This window comes from Leuciscus leuciscus (genome assembly GCF_965113295.1).
Source record: "Leuciscus leuciscus genome assembly, chromosome: 14".
In the NCBI taxonomy this organism is placed as follows: domain Eukaryota; kingdom Metazoa; phylum Chordata; class Actinopteri; order Cypriniformes; family Leuciscidae; genus Leuciscus; species Leuciscus leuciscus.
Window position 1 is genome coordinate 13750361 of NC_138738.1, and position 9986 is coordinate 13760346.

At 34.8% G+C, this 9986-nt stretch overlaps 1 long non-coding RNA gene across 2 annotated transcripts in view; it reads left to right on the top strand.

Annotated features, from left to right (window-relative positions):
* LOC309474792 overlaps window positions 1–3664 on the top strand; it is a 46109-nt gene extending 42445 nt beyond the window's left edge. Inside the window, exons 4-5 of one of the 2 annotated variants that reach the window (XR_014197416.1) lie at window positions 1641–1736; window positions 2254–3664. This is a non-coding gene — a long non-coding RNA (uncharacterized lncRNA). The remainder of the gene's footprint in view (window positions 1–1640; window positions 1737–2253) is intronic. The other variant, XR_014197417.1, reaches the window with a different exon arrangement.
* The last annotated feature ends 6322 nt before the right edge of the window (window positions 3665–9986 follow it).

Consider the following 9986-nt stretch of genomic DNA (forward strand, 5'->3'; position numbering starts at 1 on the left):
GGGCCAAGCAGAGAAGCTACCAAACACCTCCACGTTTTCCCTATTTAAATACAGTTACTCGCGAAGTGTAACTCGACCTAGAACGGTGACACAAAACAAAACGTTGCGCTTTTCTAAGCGTGTAAAATGGATAACTATTTTGTATGGCGGAATACCATAGCAAGTGCTTGTAAGCACTTCGACTTGGCGCAGTAATATCTTCACTAGAGGGAGCGGGGGCCGGTGAGAGGATTTTTCACGAGTGAAGATATTACTGCGCCAAGTCGAAGTGCTTACAAGCACTTGCTATGGTATTCCGCCATACAAAATAGTTATCCATTTTACACGCTTAGAAAAGCGCAACGTTTTGTTTTGTGTCACCGTTCTAGGTCGAGTTACACTTCGCGAGTAACTGTATTTAAATAGGGAAAACGTGGAGGTGTTTGGTAGCTTCTCTGCTTGGCCCATATTAAATGAACTGGGCTAACAAAGTTTCGCCGCAAGACAGAGGGATTTAGTGCACGCACTGAGACGAGAGAGGTATGTATCAACTCGTCTTAGTTAAGGGAATAACATAGTTTAATATGAAAAAACGGTAAAGTATCCCTTTAAGATTATCATTAAATATTGACTTAAATTTTTACTTCAAAAGACCACAAAAATAGCATGTACTATCTTTATGGTACTTTAAAGTGTCTTTTTGACCCTTTTTTTTTTTACTTTGACAGGCTGTGTATGGGAAAAGATTCCTTAATTTAAATGACATGACAGTGAGAAAAAAAAGAAAAAAGAAAAAAAAAAGGAAACCTAAAGATGTAAGAGATGAAACCTCATCTGTAAGAGTTTTTATTTTCGTCTTGCTTGGCTTATTACCATTTGTCCATTGTATGATTACTTTGGTGTATTGATATTTAAGTTGTTTTGACAATACAGTGCTTTTTGAAACTGTTTGACAGAGGAGAAATGAAGTAGATAAAGTAGAAAAAAAAAGATTGATTTGTTTTCTTCACATCTGAACTGTCATGTAGTTCAGTCCCCTCAAGTCCTTTTGTGCTCTTAAAAGGACACTTGTGCTCTGATGGCTGTGAGTTCAGGAGGTTCCCAGATTCACCGGAGAAACAGATAATGTGAAAGACTTTTTAATAGTCTTAGGAGATAATTTACTAAATGTAAATTTACTGTAATTTACAACTTAAATGTCATCCTTTGCTTACTATGTCTTAAAATGATACAGCTTGTGCTAAAACAGGCAGTCCTGATGATGTGAATATCTTCATGTTGCATGGTTATTAGTGCAAAGAATTGCCATATGTTCTATATGTATATATATATATATATATATGTGTATATATATATATGTGTATATATATATATATATATATATATATATATATATATATATATATATATGTATATATATATATATATATGTATATATATGTATATATATATATATATATATATATATGTATATATATATATATATATATATATATATATCAACTGTCATTGTGAAAACAGTAACGCAATGTAATCAACTGACACATTTACATTTATTTGTGTCAGGTGATTTTTTTTCATGGATAAACTAGTGATTATGAATTAACAAAATATATACAAATTCAATATTCTTAAACTAAAGGTTTTCTCTCAACCCTCAGTGAAAGCGACAGCTCAGAGGCTGAGGGCATGAAATGGTGTTCTTCATGCGGATGTGTTGATATTTAATCATTCCTTCTTCCTTCCCACATTCAACGGTAAGATTAGCTCAGTGGTGACAGGGAGGCCTTGTTCAATTTTTGCTTTCATGGCTGTCTGTGCTCACTCTATTTTGAGGCTGGGGGTGTGGGGGTTGAAGCTTGTACCCACCTGACATTAGATTACAAACTAATTCTGCAGTTCAGTGCATTTCAATTTAGGGGCTGCATTATTGATCTGAAAGAACAGAACCAGTTCCCTGACAGAGACCTCTGTCCTCTGAGCAGCAAATCATCAAATTGAGTGGCTATTCTTCACTTTTGTTAATAGCCTTACGAACATTTGATGATATGCACATACTTATAAATTAGGCCCCTTCTGCAATATTTTAGTAACAATTTAGTGTATGATTAACATCACTTGATCAATACTTTCCTAAAGTGTAAGTCTATAGTGCTGTCAAATCGATTAATTGCATATGACATAAAAAAATTTGTTTATACATGTGTGTATATATTATTATATTTATATAATAACCACGCATTTCTGTGATTTTTTGTCTTTCTCGTCAAACAGTTCCTGAGGAATCGGTTCCCCCAAAAAAATTGCCAAACAGGAAACATGAATTAAGGTCAGGGGAACGTTTGCTGGGATCAGTACAGTTCACTCTTCATCCAGATGCAGGCCGTGATGATACTGTACCTCTGTTCTTCCTGAAAAGCCACACAACATTACTTAACTGGGCTGAATACTAGTTGTAGTACATGTGTATTTGATAGTAAGTTTATGATAAATCATGAGCTGAAATTGGTAAGTAGTTAACAGTGAATTAATTATGATGGGTCCCCTCAAGTAAAGTCATGACACAGTCATGCATTAACAAGCCATTAGTTGATGTTAGTGTATGGTTAGTTAATAATGAATTAATTATGATGTGCCTCCTCAAGTAAAGTCATGACACAATGATGCACTTACAAATCATTAACTACAATATGAATAAACATATACAATAAGAGTGTCATCCTTATTCATTTACACGCATGGTAAAGACACACATAAGGCACGTTTACATGTAAAATAGGGCATAAGCTATAAGCTAATGCTTATTGAAGAATATACATTTAAACAACAAAAATACTGTACATAACCTCCTGAAAACTACAATACAAAATGCAAACATGTCTTTAATTATTAATTCTGTTTACCAAAGCAGTCAACATTTATGAGATTAAAATGCCAGCAGAAGGCAGATTATGATATTACAGTTTAAATTATGCCAGTATTAAATCATATGTTTAATTCAAATTTAGATTACTTCTTATTTATTCTTACAGAGCCTGATTGATTTAGTTTACCTCTAAACGCTAATTAATGCATTAACTATCAAACATGTACTAACATGTTTAAGGCTGCGGTTGTTAATGCATGAATCATTATGACTCCTCTCATAGTTAAGGATCACTCTTCATTGGTTCATGATTAGTTCATATCTTCACTAATGATGAGTTCATGTTGAAGTAACTATTAATTCACGTATTAGTACATGATTATTCATGCCCTGTTATTATAAAGTGTTACCATCATATCTATATCACAGTTCAGTACCATTTATGCAAAAGCGGAAAACATAAGAATAATTTGTAATATTTCCAGATTTTCTCAATCACTTTATTGCATTAAGACTTCAATTGACAACCTTTGCTAGTGTTGAGAATGAGTTGATTTGACACATGAATGAAGTGTTTTGATAGTTTTAGAAATGCATCCTATTCCTTGCAGTTGTTAAAAACAGTACATTTCACCTTTTAGCAACACCAGAGTAATTTTTGTTAATTTTTTTTTATTTGAATATACCACATTTAAATGCATAGTTTTCTGATCATAGTCCATATTCTTGTTAAAGCATTAGTCCAAATATGTTTGCATGCTCCAAAGAGCTAATCATATCTGAATAAACCATAATATACCTGTTCTTTTCTCACCCTTCTATTAAGCTCGCTCTTGTCATTTATTATTCTGCATTTCAATAATTCCATCAAATCACTTATTTTCATTTCTGTCCTGAGCAGATGAGAGACTAAAGGTTGAATGGGAAAAATGTAGGACAATAATTCTCTTAAATATGAGATGGTTATTCACCCATCTTGATTTAGATTTTTTTGTTTTTTTTTAGAACAGTAAATCATTCTCTATCATCCTCGCTCATGTTACGAGATGCACACACACAAAAAAATGTACAGCCAATTTTCAAAACAATGTGTTTGAATGAAAACATGATCACTCATTTTTTTTTAAAACATGATCAGTTGTGTAGAACAAAATGTCAAAGTATAGTGAGTTGTTTACCACAGGCTTTATTTTACACATAAATTGAAAAACCCCATTATAAAAACCCCATAGGAAAATCTTGAAAGAGCCAGCGGTGAATTAGTCTTCTGGGTTCTGAGTCATACCTGCACAACTCTGTATTGTTGAACTAACATATTTCAAACAACAGATGTGCGACCGATTTCGGGAAACAGTCGTGACTAGCTAGTTAGTTTCTACAACAATACATCATACTATCATGGTGGTTAAGCAGTGAGTTACACCATTGTACGGGATTTGTACTCTCTCACACATGTGTCAATCAGATTTGTGTTCCAGTAATTAACTAATGAGCAAAAGAGCAATAATACATTTATTTGGTGGTGCATTTCAAGGTTTTTAAAGTGTAGCGAGTGATCCTTTTGCTGGCAAGTGATTCTACCCTCATATTCACTTGCTATGCATGTTACACAGGAGCATTCTCTCTACTTTGGGCAGCAGCCATCATTATGATATTGTAATCCAAATGATTTGGCAATGCAGTGCTTCTGGACAAATTAATATAGTTTAGCATACTGTTGCATTGGAAAGCATACAGCGTTAAAGGTGCTGTTTCTTCTCCACTATAGCGACACCAAATGGAATTGCAATCTGCTTGTTTGGCTCAACCAATGGTGTGTGTCTGGGGCAGGATTAGTGTACCTGTTTGTCTGAAAAATGGCAGACGGTTGGGGTGTTTTAAACCCGTTTGGGGACATTCATTATTTTTGCAATTCTTTTTGGTGCTGCTAGTGGCACAGAAATTATACACTTCATCTTCAAATGACATAACAGGGAGACCAAATGACATCATTCTTTGCTTTGTCCGTTGAAGGAAGTTGTTGTTGGATTCTAAAGCGGGGAAAAGAGGGTTCTCTATTTTCGAGAATTCTGCCAAAAAATGACAACTTGACTCAGTGTATGCCATTTCCATTTAAATGGGAATCAATCTCTCTTTAACGCCTGTGAATGCCTTGGGATGTTTGCCTGGGTGTTGCATGAGGCAAGCAAATTGGTGGGTGACATTTTATGATATTGATGTGTGAAGTGTAAATGTTAGGTTTACGTCAGTGCCAGCCTCTAAAGAGACAAAATAAACAAGTTAGACTGTTTGCTTTACTACACAAGGCCACAAATGTAGAACAATTGTGCATTAAGAAGTACGGCCAGAACATGTATATAGTGTAACTGAGTGAATTGCCACCAGAGCATATTTTCTCTGTATTATATCGGAATAGATGTGTGCTTGTGCTTGCTTTCATCAGTACAGTTTCAGGGGGGAAAAAATCATTCTGACAGAAGTTCATAGCAGTCTGTCATGGCAGATGGCGAAGAGTAATTTTACTTATGGCCATTTTTCCTGTAAATTGCTTAGAGAATGATTAATGTTAAGATGTTTGTATGAGACATGCAAGTGGAATTATTCGAAAGAATATTCAATAAGCAAATGTCAATCTGCCTCACTAGACTGTCCACTGAAATATCACCCCTAAGAATTTCACACAGCACTAAAATTTCTGTTCTAATGAATCATTAAGAGTAGTATAACATAAACACTGACAATAAGCTAATGTGTGGAATTCCAGTGAATAATGTTGTCCACAATCAGCTGTAGTCGATGGACAAATGACTTTCAGAAGTTCTGCTCCATTATGTCGGGCCCGCTTTTAGATCTCTAAATTAATGAGGCAACATGAGGCAGCTCTGGAAGGGTCCCAACCAACACCAGCTGGGCAATGCAGTTAATATGTTCAGAAATCTGTTCATGACAAAACACTGCTGTTGGAGCAAATGACAGTTTACAAGCTGCTTTTTTTCTTAATTTTGATTGCAATACATTCAGAGTTTGGAAGGTTAAATACAGCATACAATTAATCAATCCCTTAGTCAACTCATTATAAAAAAAAATAAAAAAAATAAAAAAAAATATTATAGGGTCGCTAACAACCAGAGGTGTGTAACAGTGTAAGGATATTTTTATTCTGCACAACACTAATTTAATTTTTAATGGCTGCATAAGTGCAATTCACCTTTATTCCACAAGGTGGATATGTCTGATTCACAATAATGCAATGACGATGAACTCATAGTTACCACAGGCAGAAAACAAAAGAATAGGATGTATCATCAGCAAAACTTGAAATGTTGAAAACATTTCGCTGAACGCAATCATATATACATATACAATATGGTGTTACTGTCCCTTGATGGTGGATCTGGTAAAGAAGCTGTCAGTGATCAAAATATTGATTTTGAACATGTTGAAAATGATAGTTTTGAGAATATGTTTGAGTTCGCGAATTTGAGCAAGATGCTGAATGTACTGGGAAATGAACTCTGACGAGGACAGTGATGATGGTATAAAACATCTGCTCAAACTGAACCCTCTCAAGCTCCAAAAGGTAACAAAATATGCTTAATTTTATTCTTCTGTAATTGTTACTCTAATTTCAGGAGAGTTTCATATTATCGCGACAGGTAGAGATGCATCTGTGTTAGATATAGAATCCGGAACCCTAACCCTAACCTATCCGAATATGTAATAATGATTGGAGAAACATTAATTAATTTAAGGGTTAACCTAGGGTTAAATGTTAATTTACATACACCAATATACATATATATTTTTTTAACATTTAAAGTTGTAAAATAACAAGTAAATTGTATTCCGAACAAACAGACTGAATCGCAGTTGTTTTTAGTTTGAGATACCTAAAGCATTATGTTCCACTTTTAAACATAATGATCAACAGGTAGGTTTGTTTGTTTTTTTAAATCACTTAATAACCCTAAAAAAGGTGACGTATCTCACTCAGCCTTATTTTTTTATGCTGAATGACATATAGCTACTAAGTGTCTTATTAGCCGTGCACCTGCTCGCATGCATTCAAAGTGAATGTCAGCATCCTATTAATTAATGGGCAAGAACTTGAACTGATGAGAACATCAATACATTCACACAGTTTTTACCATAAATCTAGGGGAGCCTAGTCTGATCTATAAATTTCTGTGCAGGGAACAGCTTTATGGCCATTTACATAGAGACAACACATTGATTACAGGGTTGAAGAATTATTGAATACACTGATGAGCTGGCAGAGGGAGGGGGACGCATTAGAGGCCCACGTCTTTGTGTCCATTAGCCTGTAAATCAGCTTTATTCTGGTAGCACACATTTTTCTCCCTCTTCCCTTTCTCTCTACACTCATTACTGCAGAGCGCCGCATTTCAACCTTCATAATGGGTACGATGACAATAAAAGTTTCATCAGCTTCCATCATTGTAAATTCAATAGAGAACGTTATTGGTTCATTTTTGTTTTCAATTTCAGTTATGATGCCATTACATTCAAAGGGGCAGAAAACGGAGAGTGTCCTGATCTTGTGCACATGCATAGAGGCTTGGCAGAAATAGGCACCTTTCCATTCATTTGAACTGCCATTAAAATACATTGGTGGTCAAGGAGTGCCTTTTAGCCCAAGCTAATGGAAGGCGGACAGAATACGATGGACACACTTAATGCTTGGAAGTTTTTATAAAAAAAGCCAGCTCTTATAAAATGGCTCATAAACCATGTTCTGCTGTGATAAATACACCTGTAAAAAAAAAATAATGGTACTTTTCAATAAAGTCACACCTAACAGAGTCCAACACTACAGGTGACTGTTTTAACTACACACTGTGAAACCGCACTAAAGATTGGCCTATGGAGCCCAACAGTCAAATCCAAAAAGAATATGCATTAATTAGGTTGCCAAATTTCTTTTAATTTCTCACAGCTTATTTGCTGCCAAGACGAAGATGAACATAGGTCTTATAAAAGTTACTTAATGGGTTTGGAAAAAAAATGTTTTGCCAACAAAACTTTAATTTATGGGTTTCTTATACAATCAAGGTTTTGCAACAAAACAGCTCACAAGAAAACAAATCTCCACTTTGATGGAAACGTTATTGAAAGCGTAGGCTACATAATTGCTGAACATGCTGATGCATTGCATCTCTAGCCAAGCAAAAATGACTGATCTTTAAACACAGCTCAATGATGATGCATGCTTTACTTAACAATATCGTAAGATTCACATTGAAGACTCGTTTTAAAAAGATGTACTTTGGAAATAACAATCAATGTGCGCAACAAAAAGGTCAGCATATTCACTGAGGGTGAAATTCATTTCATGGCTGTCAGTAAGACCCCATTAAATCACAGCTCCTTGTTAATTCTTTTATGCACTGAAATTATTACTCATGGTCCAGCATCCAAAAAAAGGAGAAACGTGGGATTTATTGTGATTGGTATAATGCTGTGAATCACTGACTAAACAGATCAATATAAAGTGGACCTGCAGAGTTGCTCTGCATTATTTATATTTATCCGTGCCGTTATTTTTTATCCTTAAATTGCAACATATCAGTGTGTGGTTATAACAAAAGCTTCCACTGATTTGGAAACCAGGATGCTAATTGCTAGTCAACATTTACAGATGCTAATCTACCAGATTTTAGCCACAACAGTTTATAAAGGACTTCTAAGAAGGGTTTTTCTTGTCTCTGTTTACATAATCTACTATGGAGGATTGAGGGTCAATATTAGTTCTCCTCTGGCAGTGGCCAAGTAAAGCTTGTAAATAAAATGCATAGGGTACTCTACGATAGTGGCTTGGCTGCACAGAAAAATACCATCTAGAGAAAGGTTGTTTTGGAACTTGAACAGACCTATTTCTCTAAATTCCCAAACTAGCAGCCAGCAGCTAAATTCATCTATCATTGAGAAACAGTGTTTGACGCTTGCTACTTTTTCAATCTGGCACAGCTTTGTTTTTAAGTGTTTGTTTAGTCAATACAATGAAAGACGAGTTCCTAAGATAGAATTTATTGGATGATAGCACTGACATTAGTTTTTTTTTTTTTAATCATAAACTTATGGTTTGATTTAGGCAGAATATAAAAGTGGAATGTGGACATTTATGTGCACTATGCTGACATGCTTTTTGATGGCAAAATATAGCAAGGATCACATTACAGTCCATTTAAGGATTGCTCTCAAAAGATCAGATATTTTATCCCGTACACAACTTGTTGTATAAATTCCTCATAGTTTAGCTGAGTCCCTATCAAGGAGACCATTACAAAATGTATGGCTACCCCAGAAATAGCCAATATAGACACCCCACACCTTTCCATTAGCCATGGATTAAAGGAAAGATTTAAAAAGCAAGTCTACTTACATAATTGTTTTTAATTAGCAAAGGAAACTACATGTTATATTAAATAAAAATACAAAAAGTGGCACCAATTTATGCCTATCCAGGTCCAAAAGACAAATAAAAAGAAGCAAAAGCATTTAATATTCAAATGACACCCACTGCCTATTTCATGTAAAACAACTATTTGAATGAGGGGGAAAAACATTTGAGATTTGACCACAAAAGTCATCCAATGTCAAGCTTGAAAAGTATGCTACTGGTATACAGAATAGAGTACTTTAACAATCAATGCAACCCACAAGAAAAGGGTCATAAGCTGTTTGTTCTGATAAAAAAAAAATACATGCCTTCAAGCAAACAATTTTCCTATTGTCTTCTTTGGCAAGAAACACACAAGCTGGTTATATTTTACCCAAAGAATATCTGATCCACTCTGCTTTATTTTTCCACTCGAATGTAAGTAGAAGCGACCTGCTCCATCTAAATAGACCAGTTCTCCCTACACGACACTGATACGGCCAGCATTATTTTTTAGTTTTAATGATATTTCTCAAAATTCCTATTCATGTCTTTAGGAATCCAATTTTAATGATCTAATAAATAAATAATACACACTTTCCTAAACTAAATATATTCATGTTTCAGAATACTGCTTTCACAGCCTACAGACTAAAACAAGAAGGCTCGATGGAACTAAAGGCTCTAAACCTTTCATTGACCTTTCATTAATGGTTTCAGCTGAATGGCCAAGTGTAATTA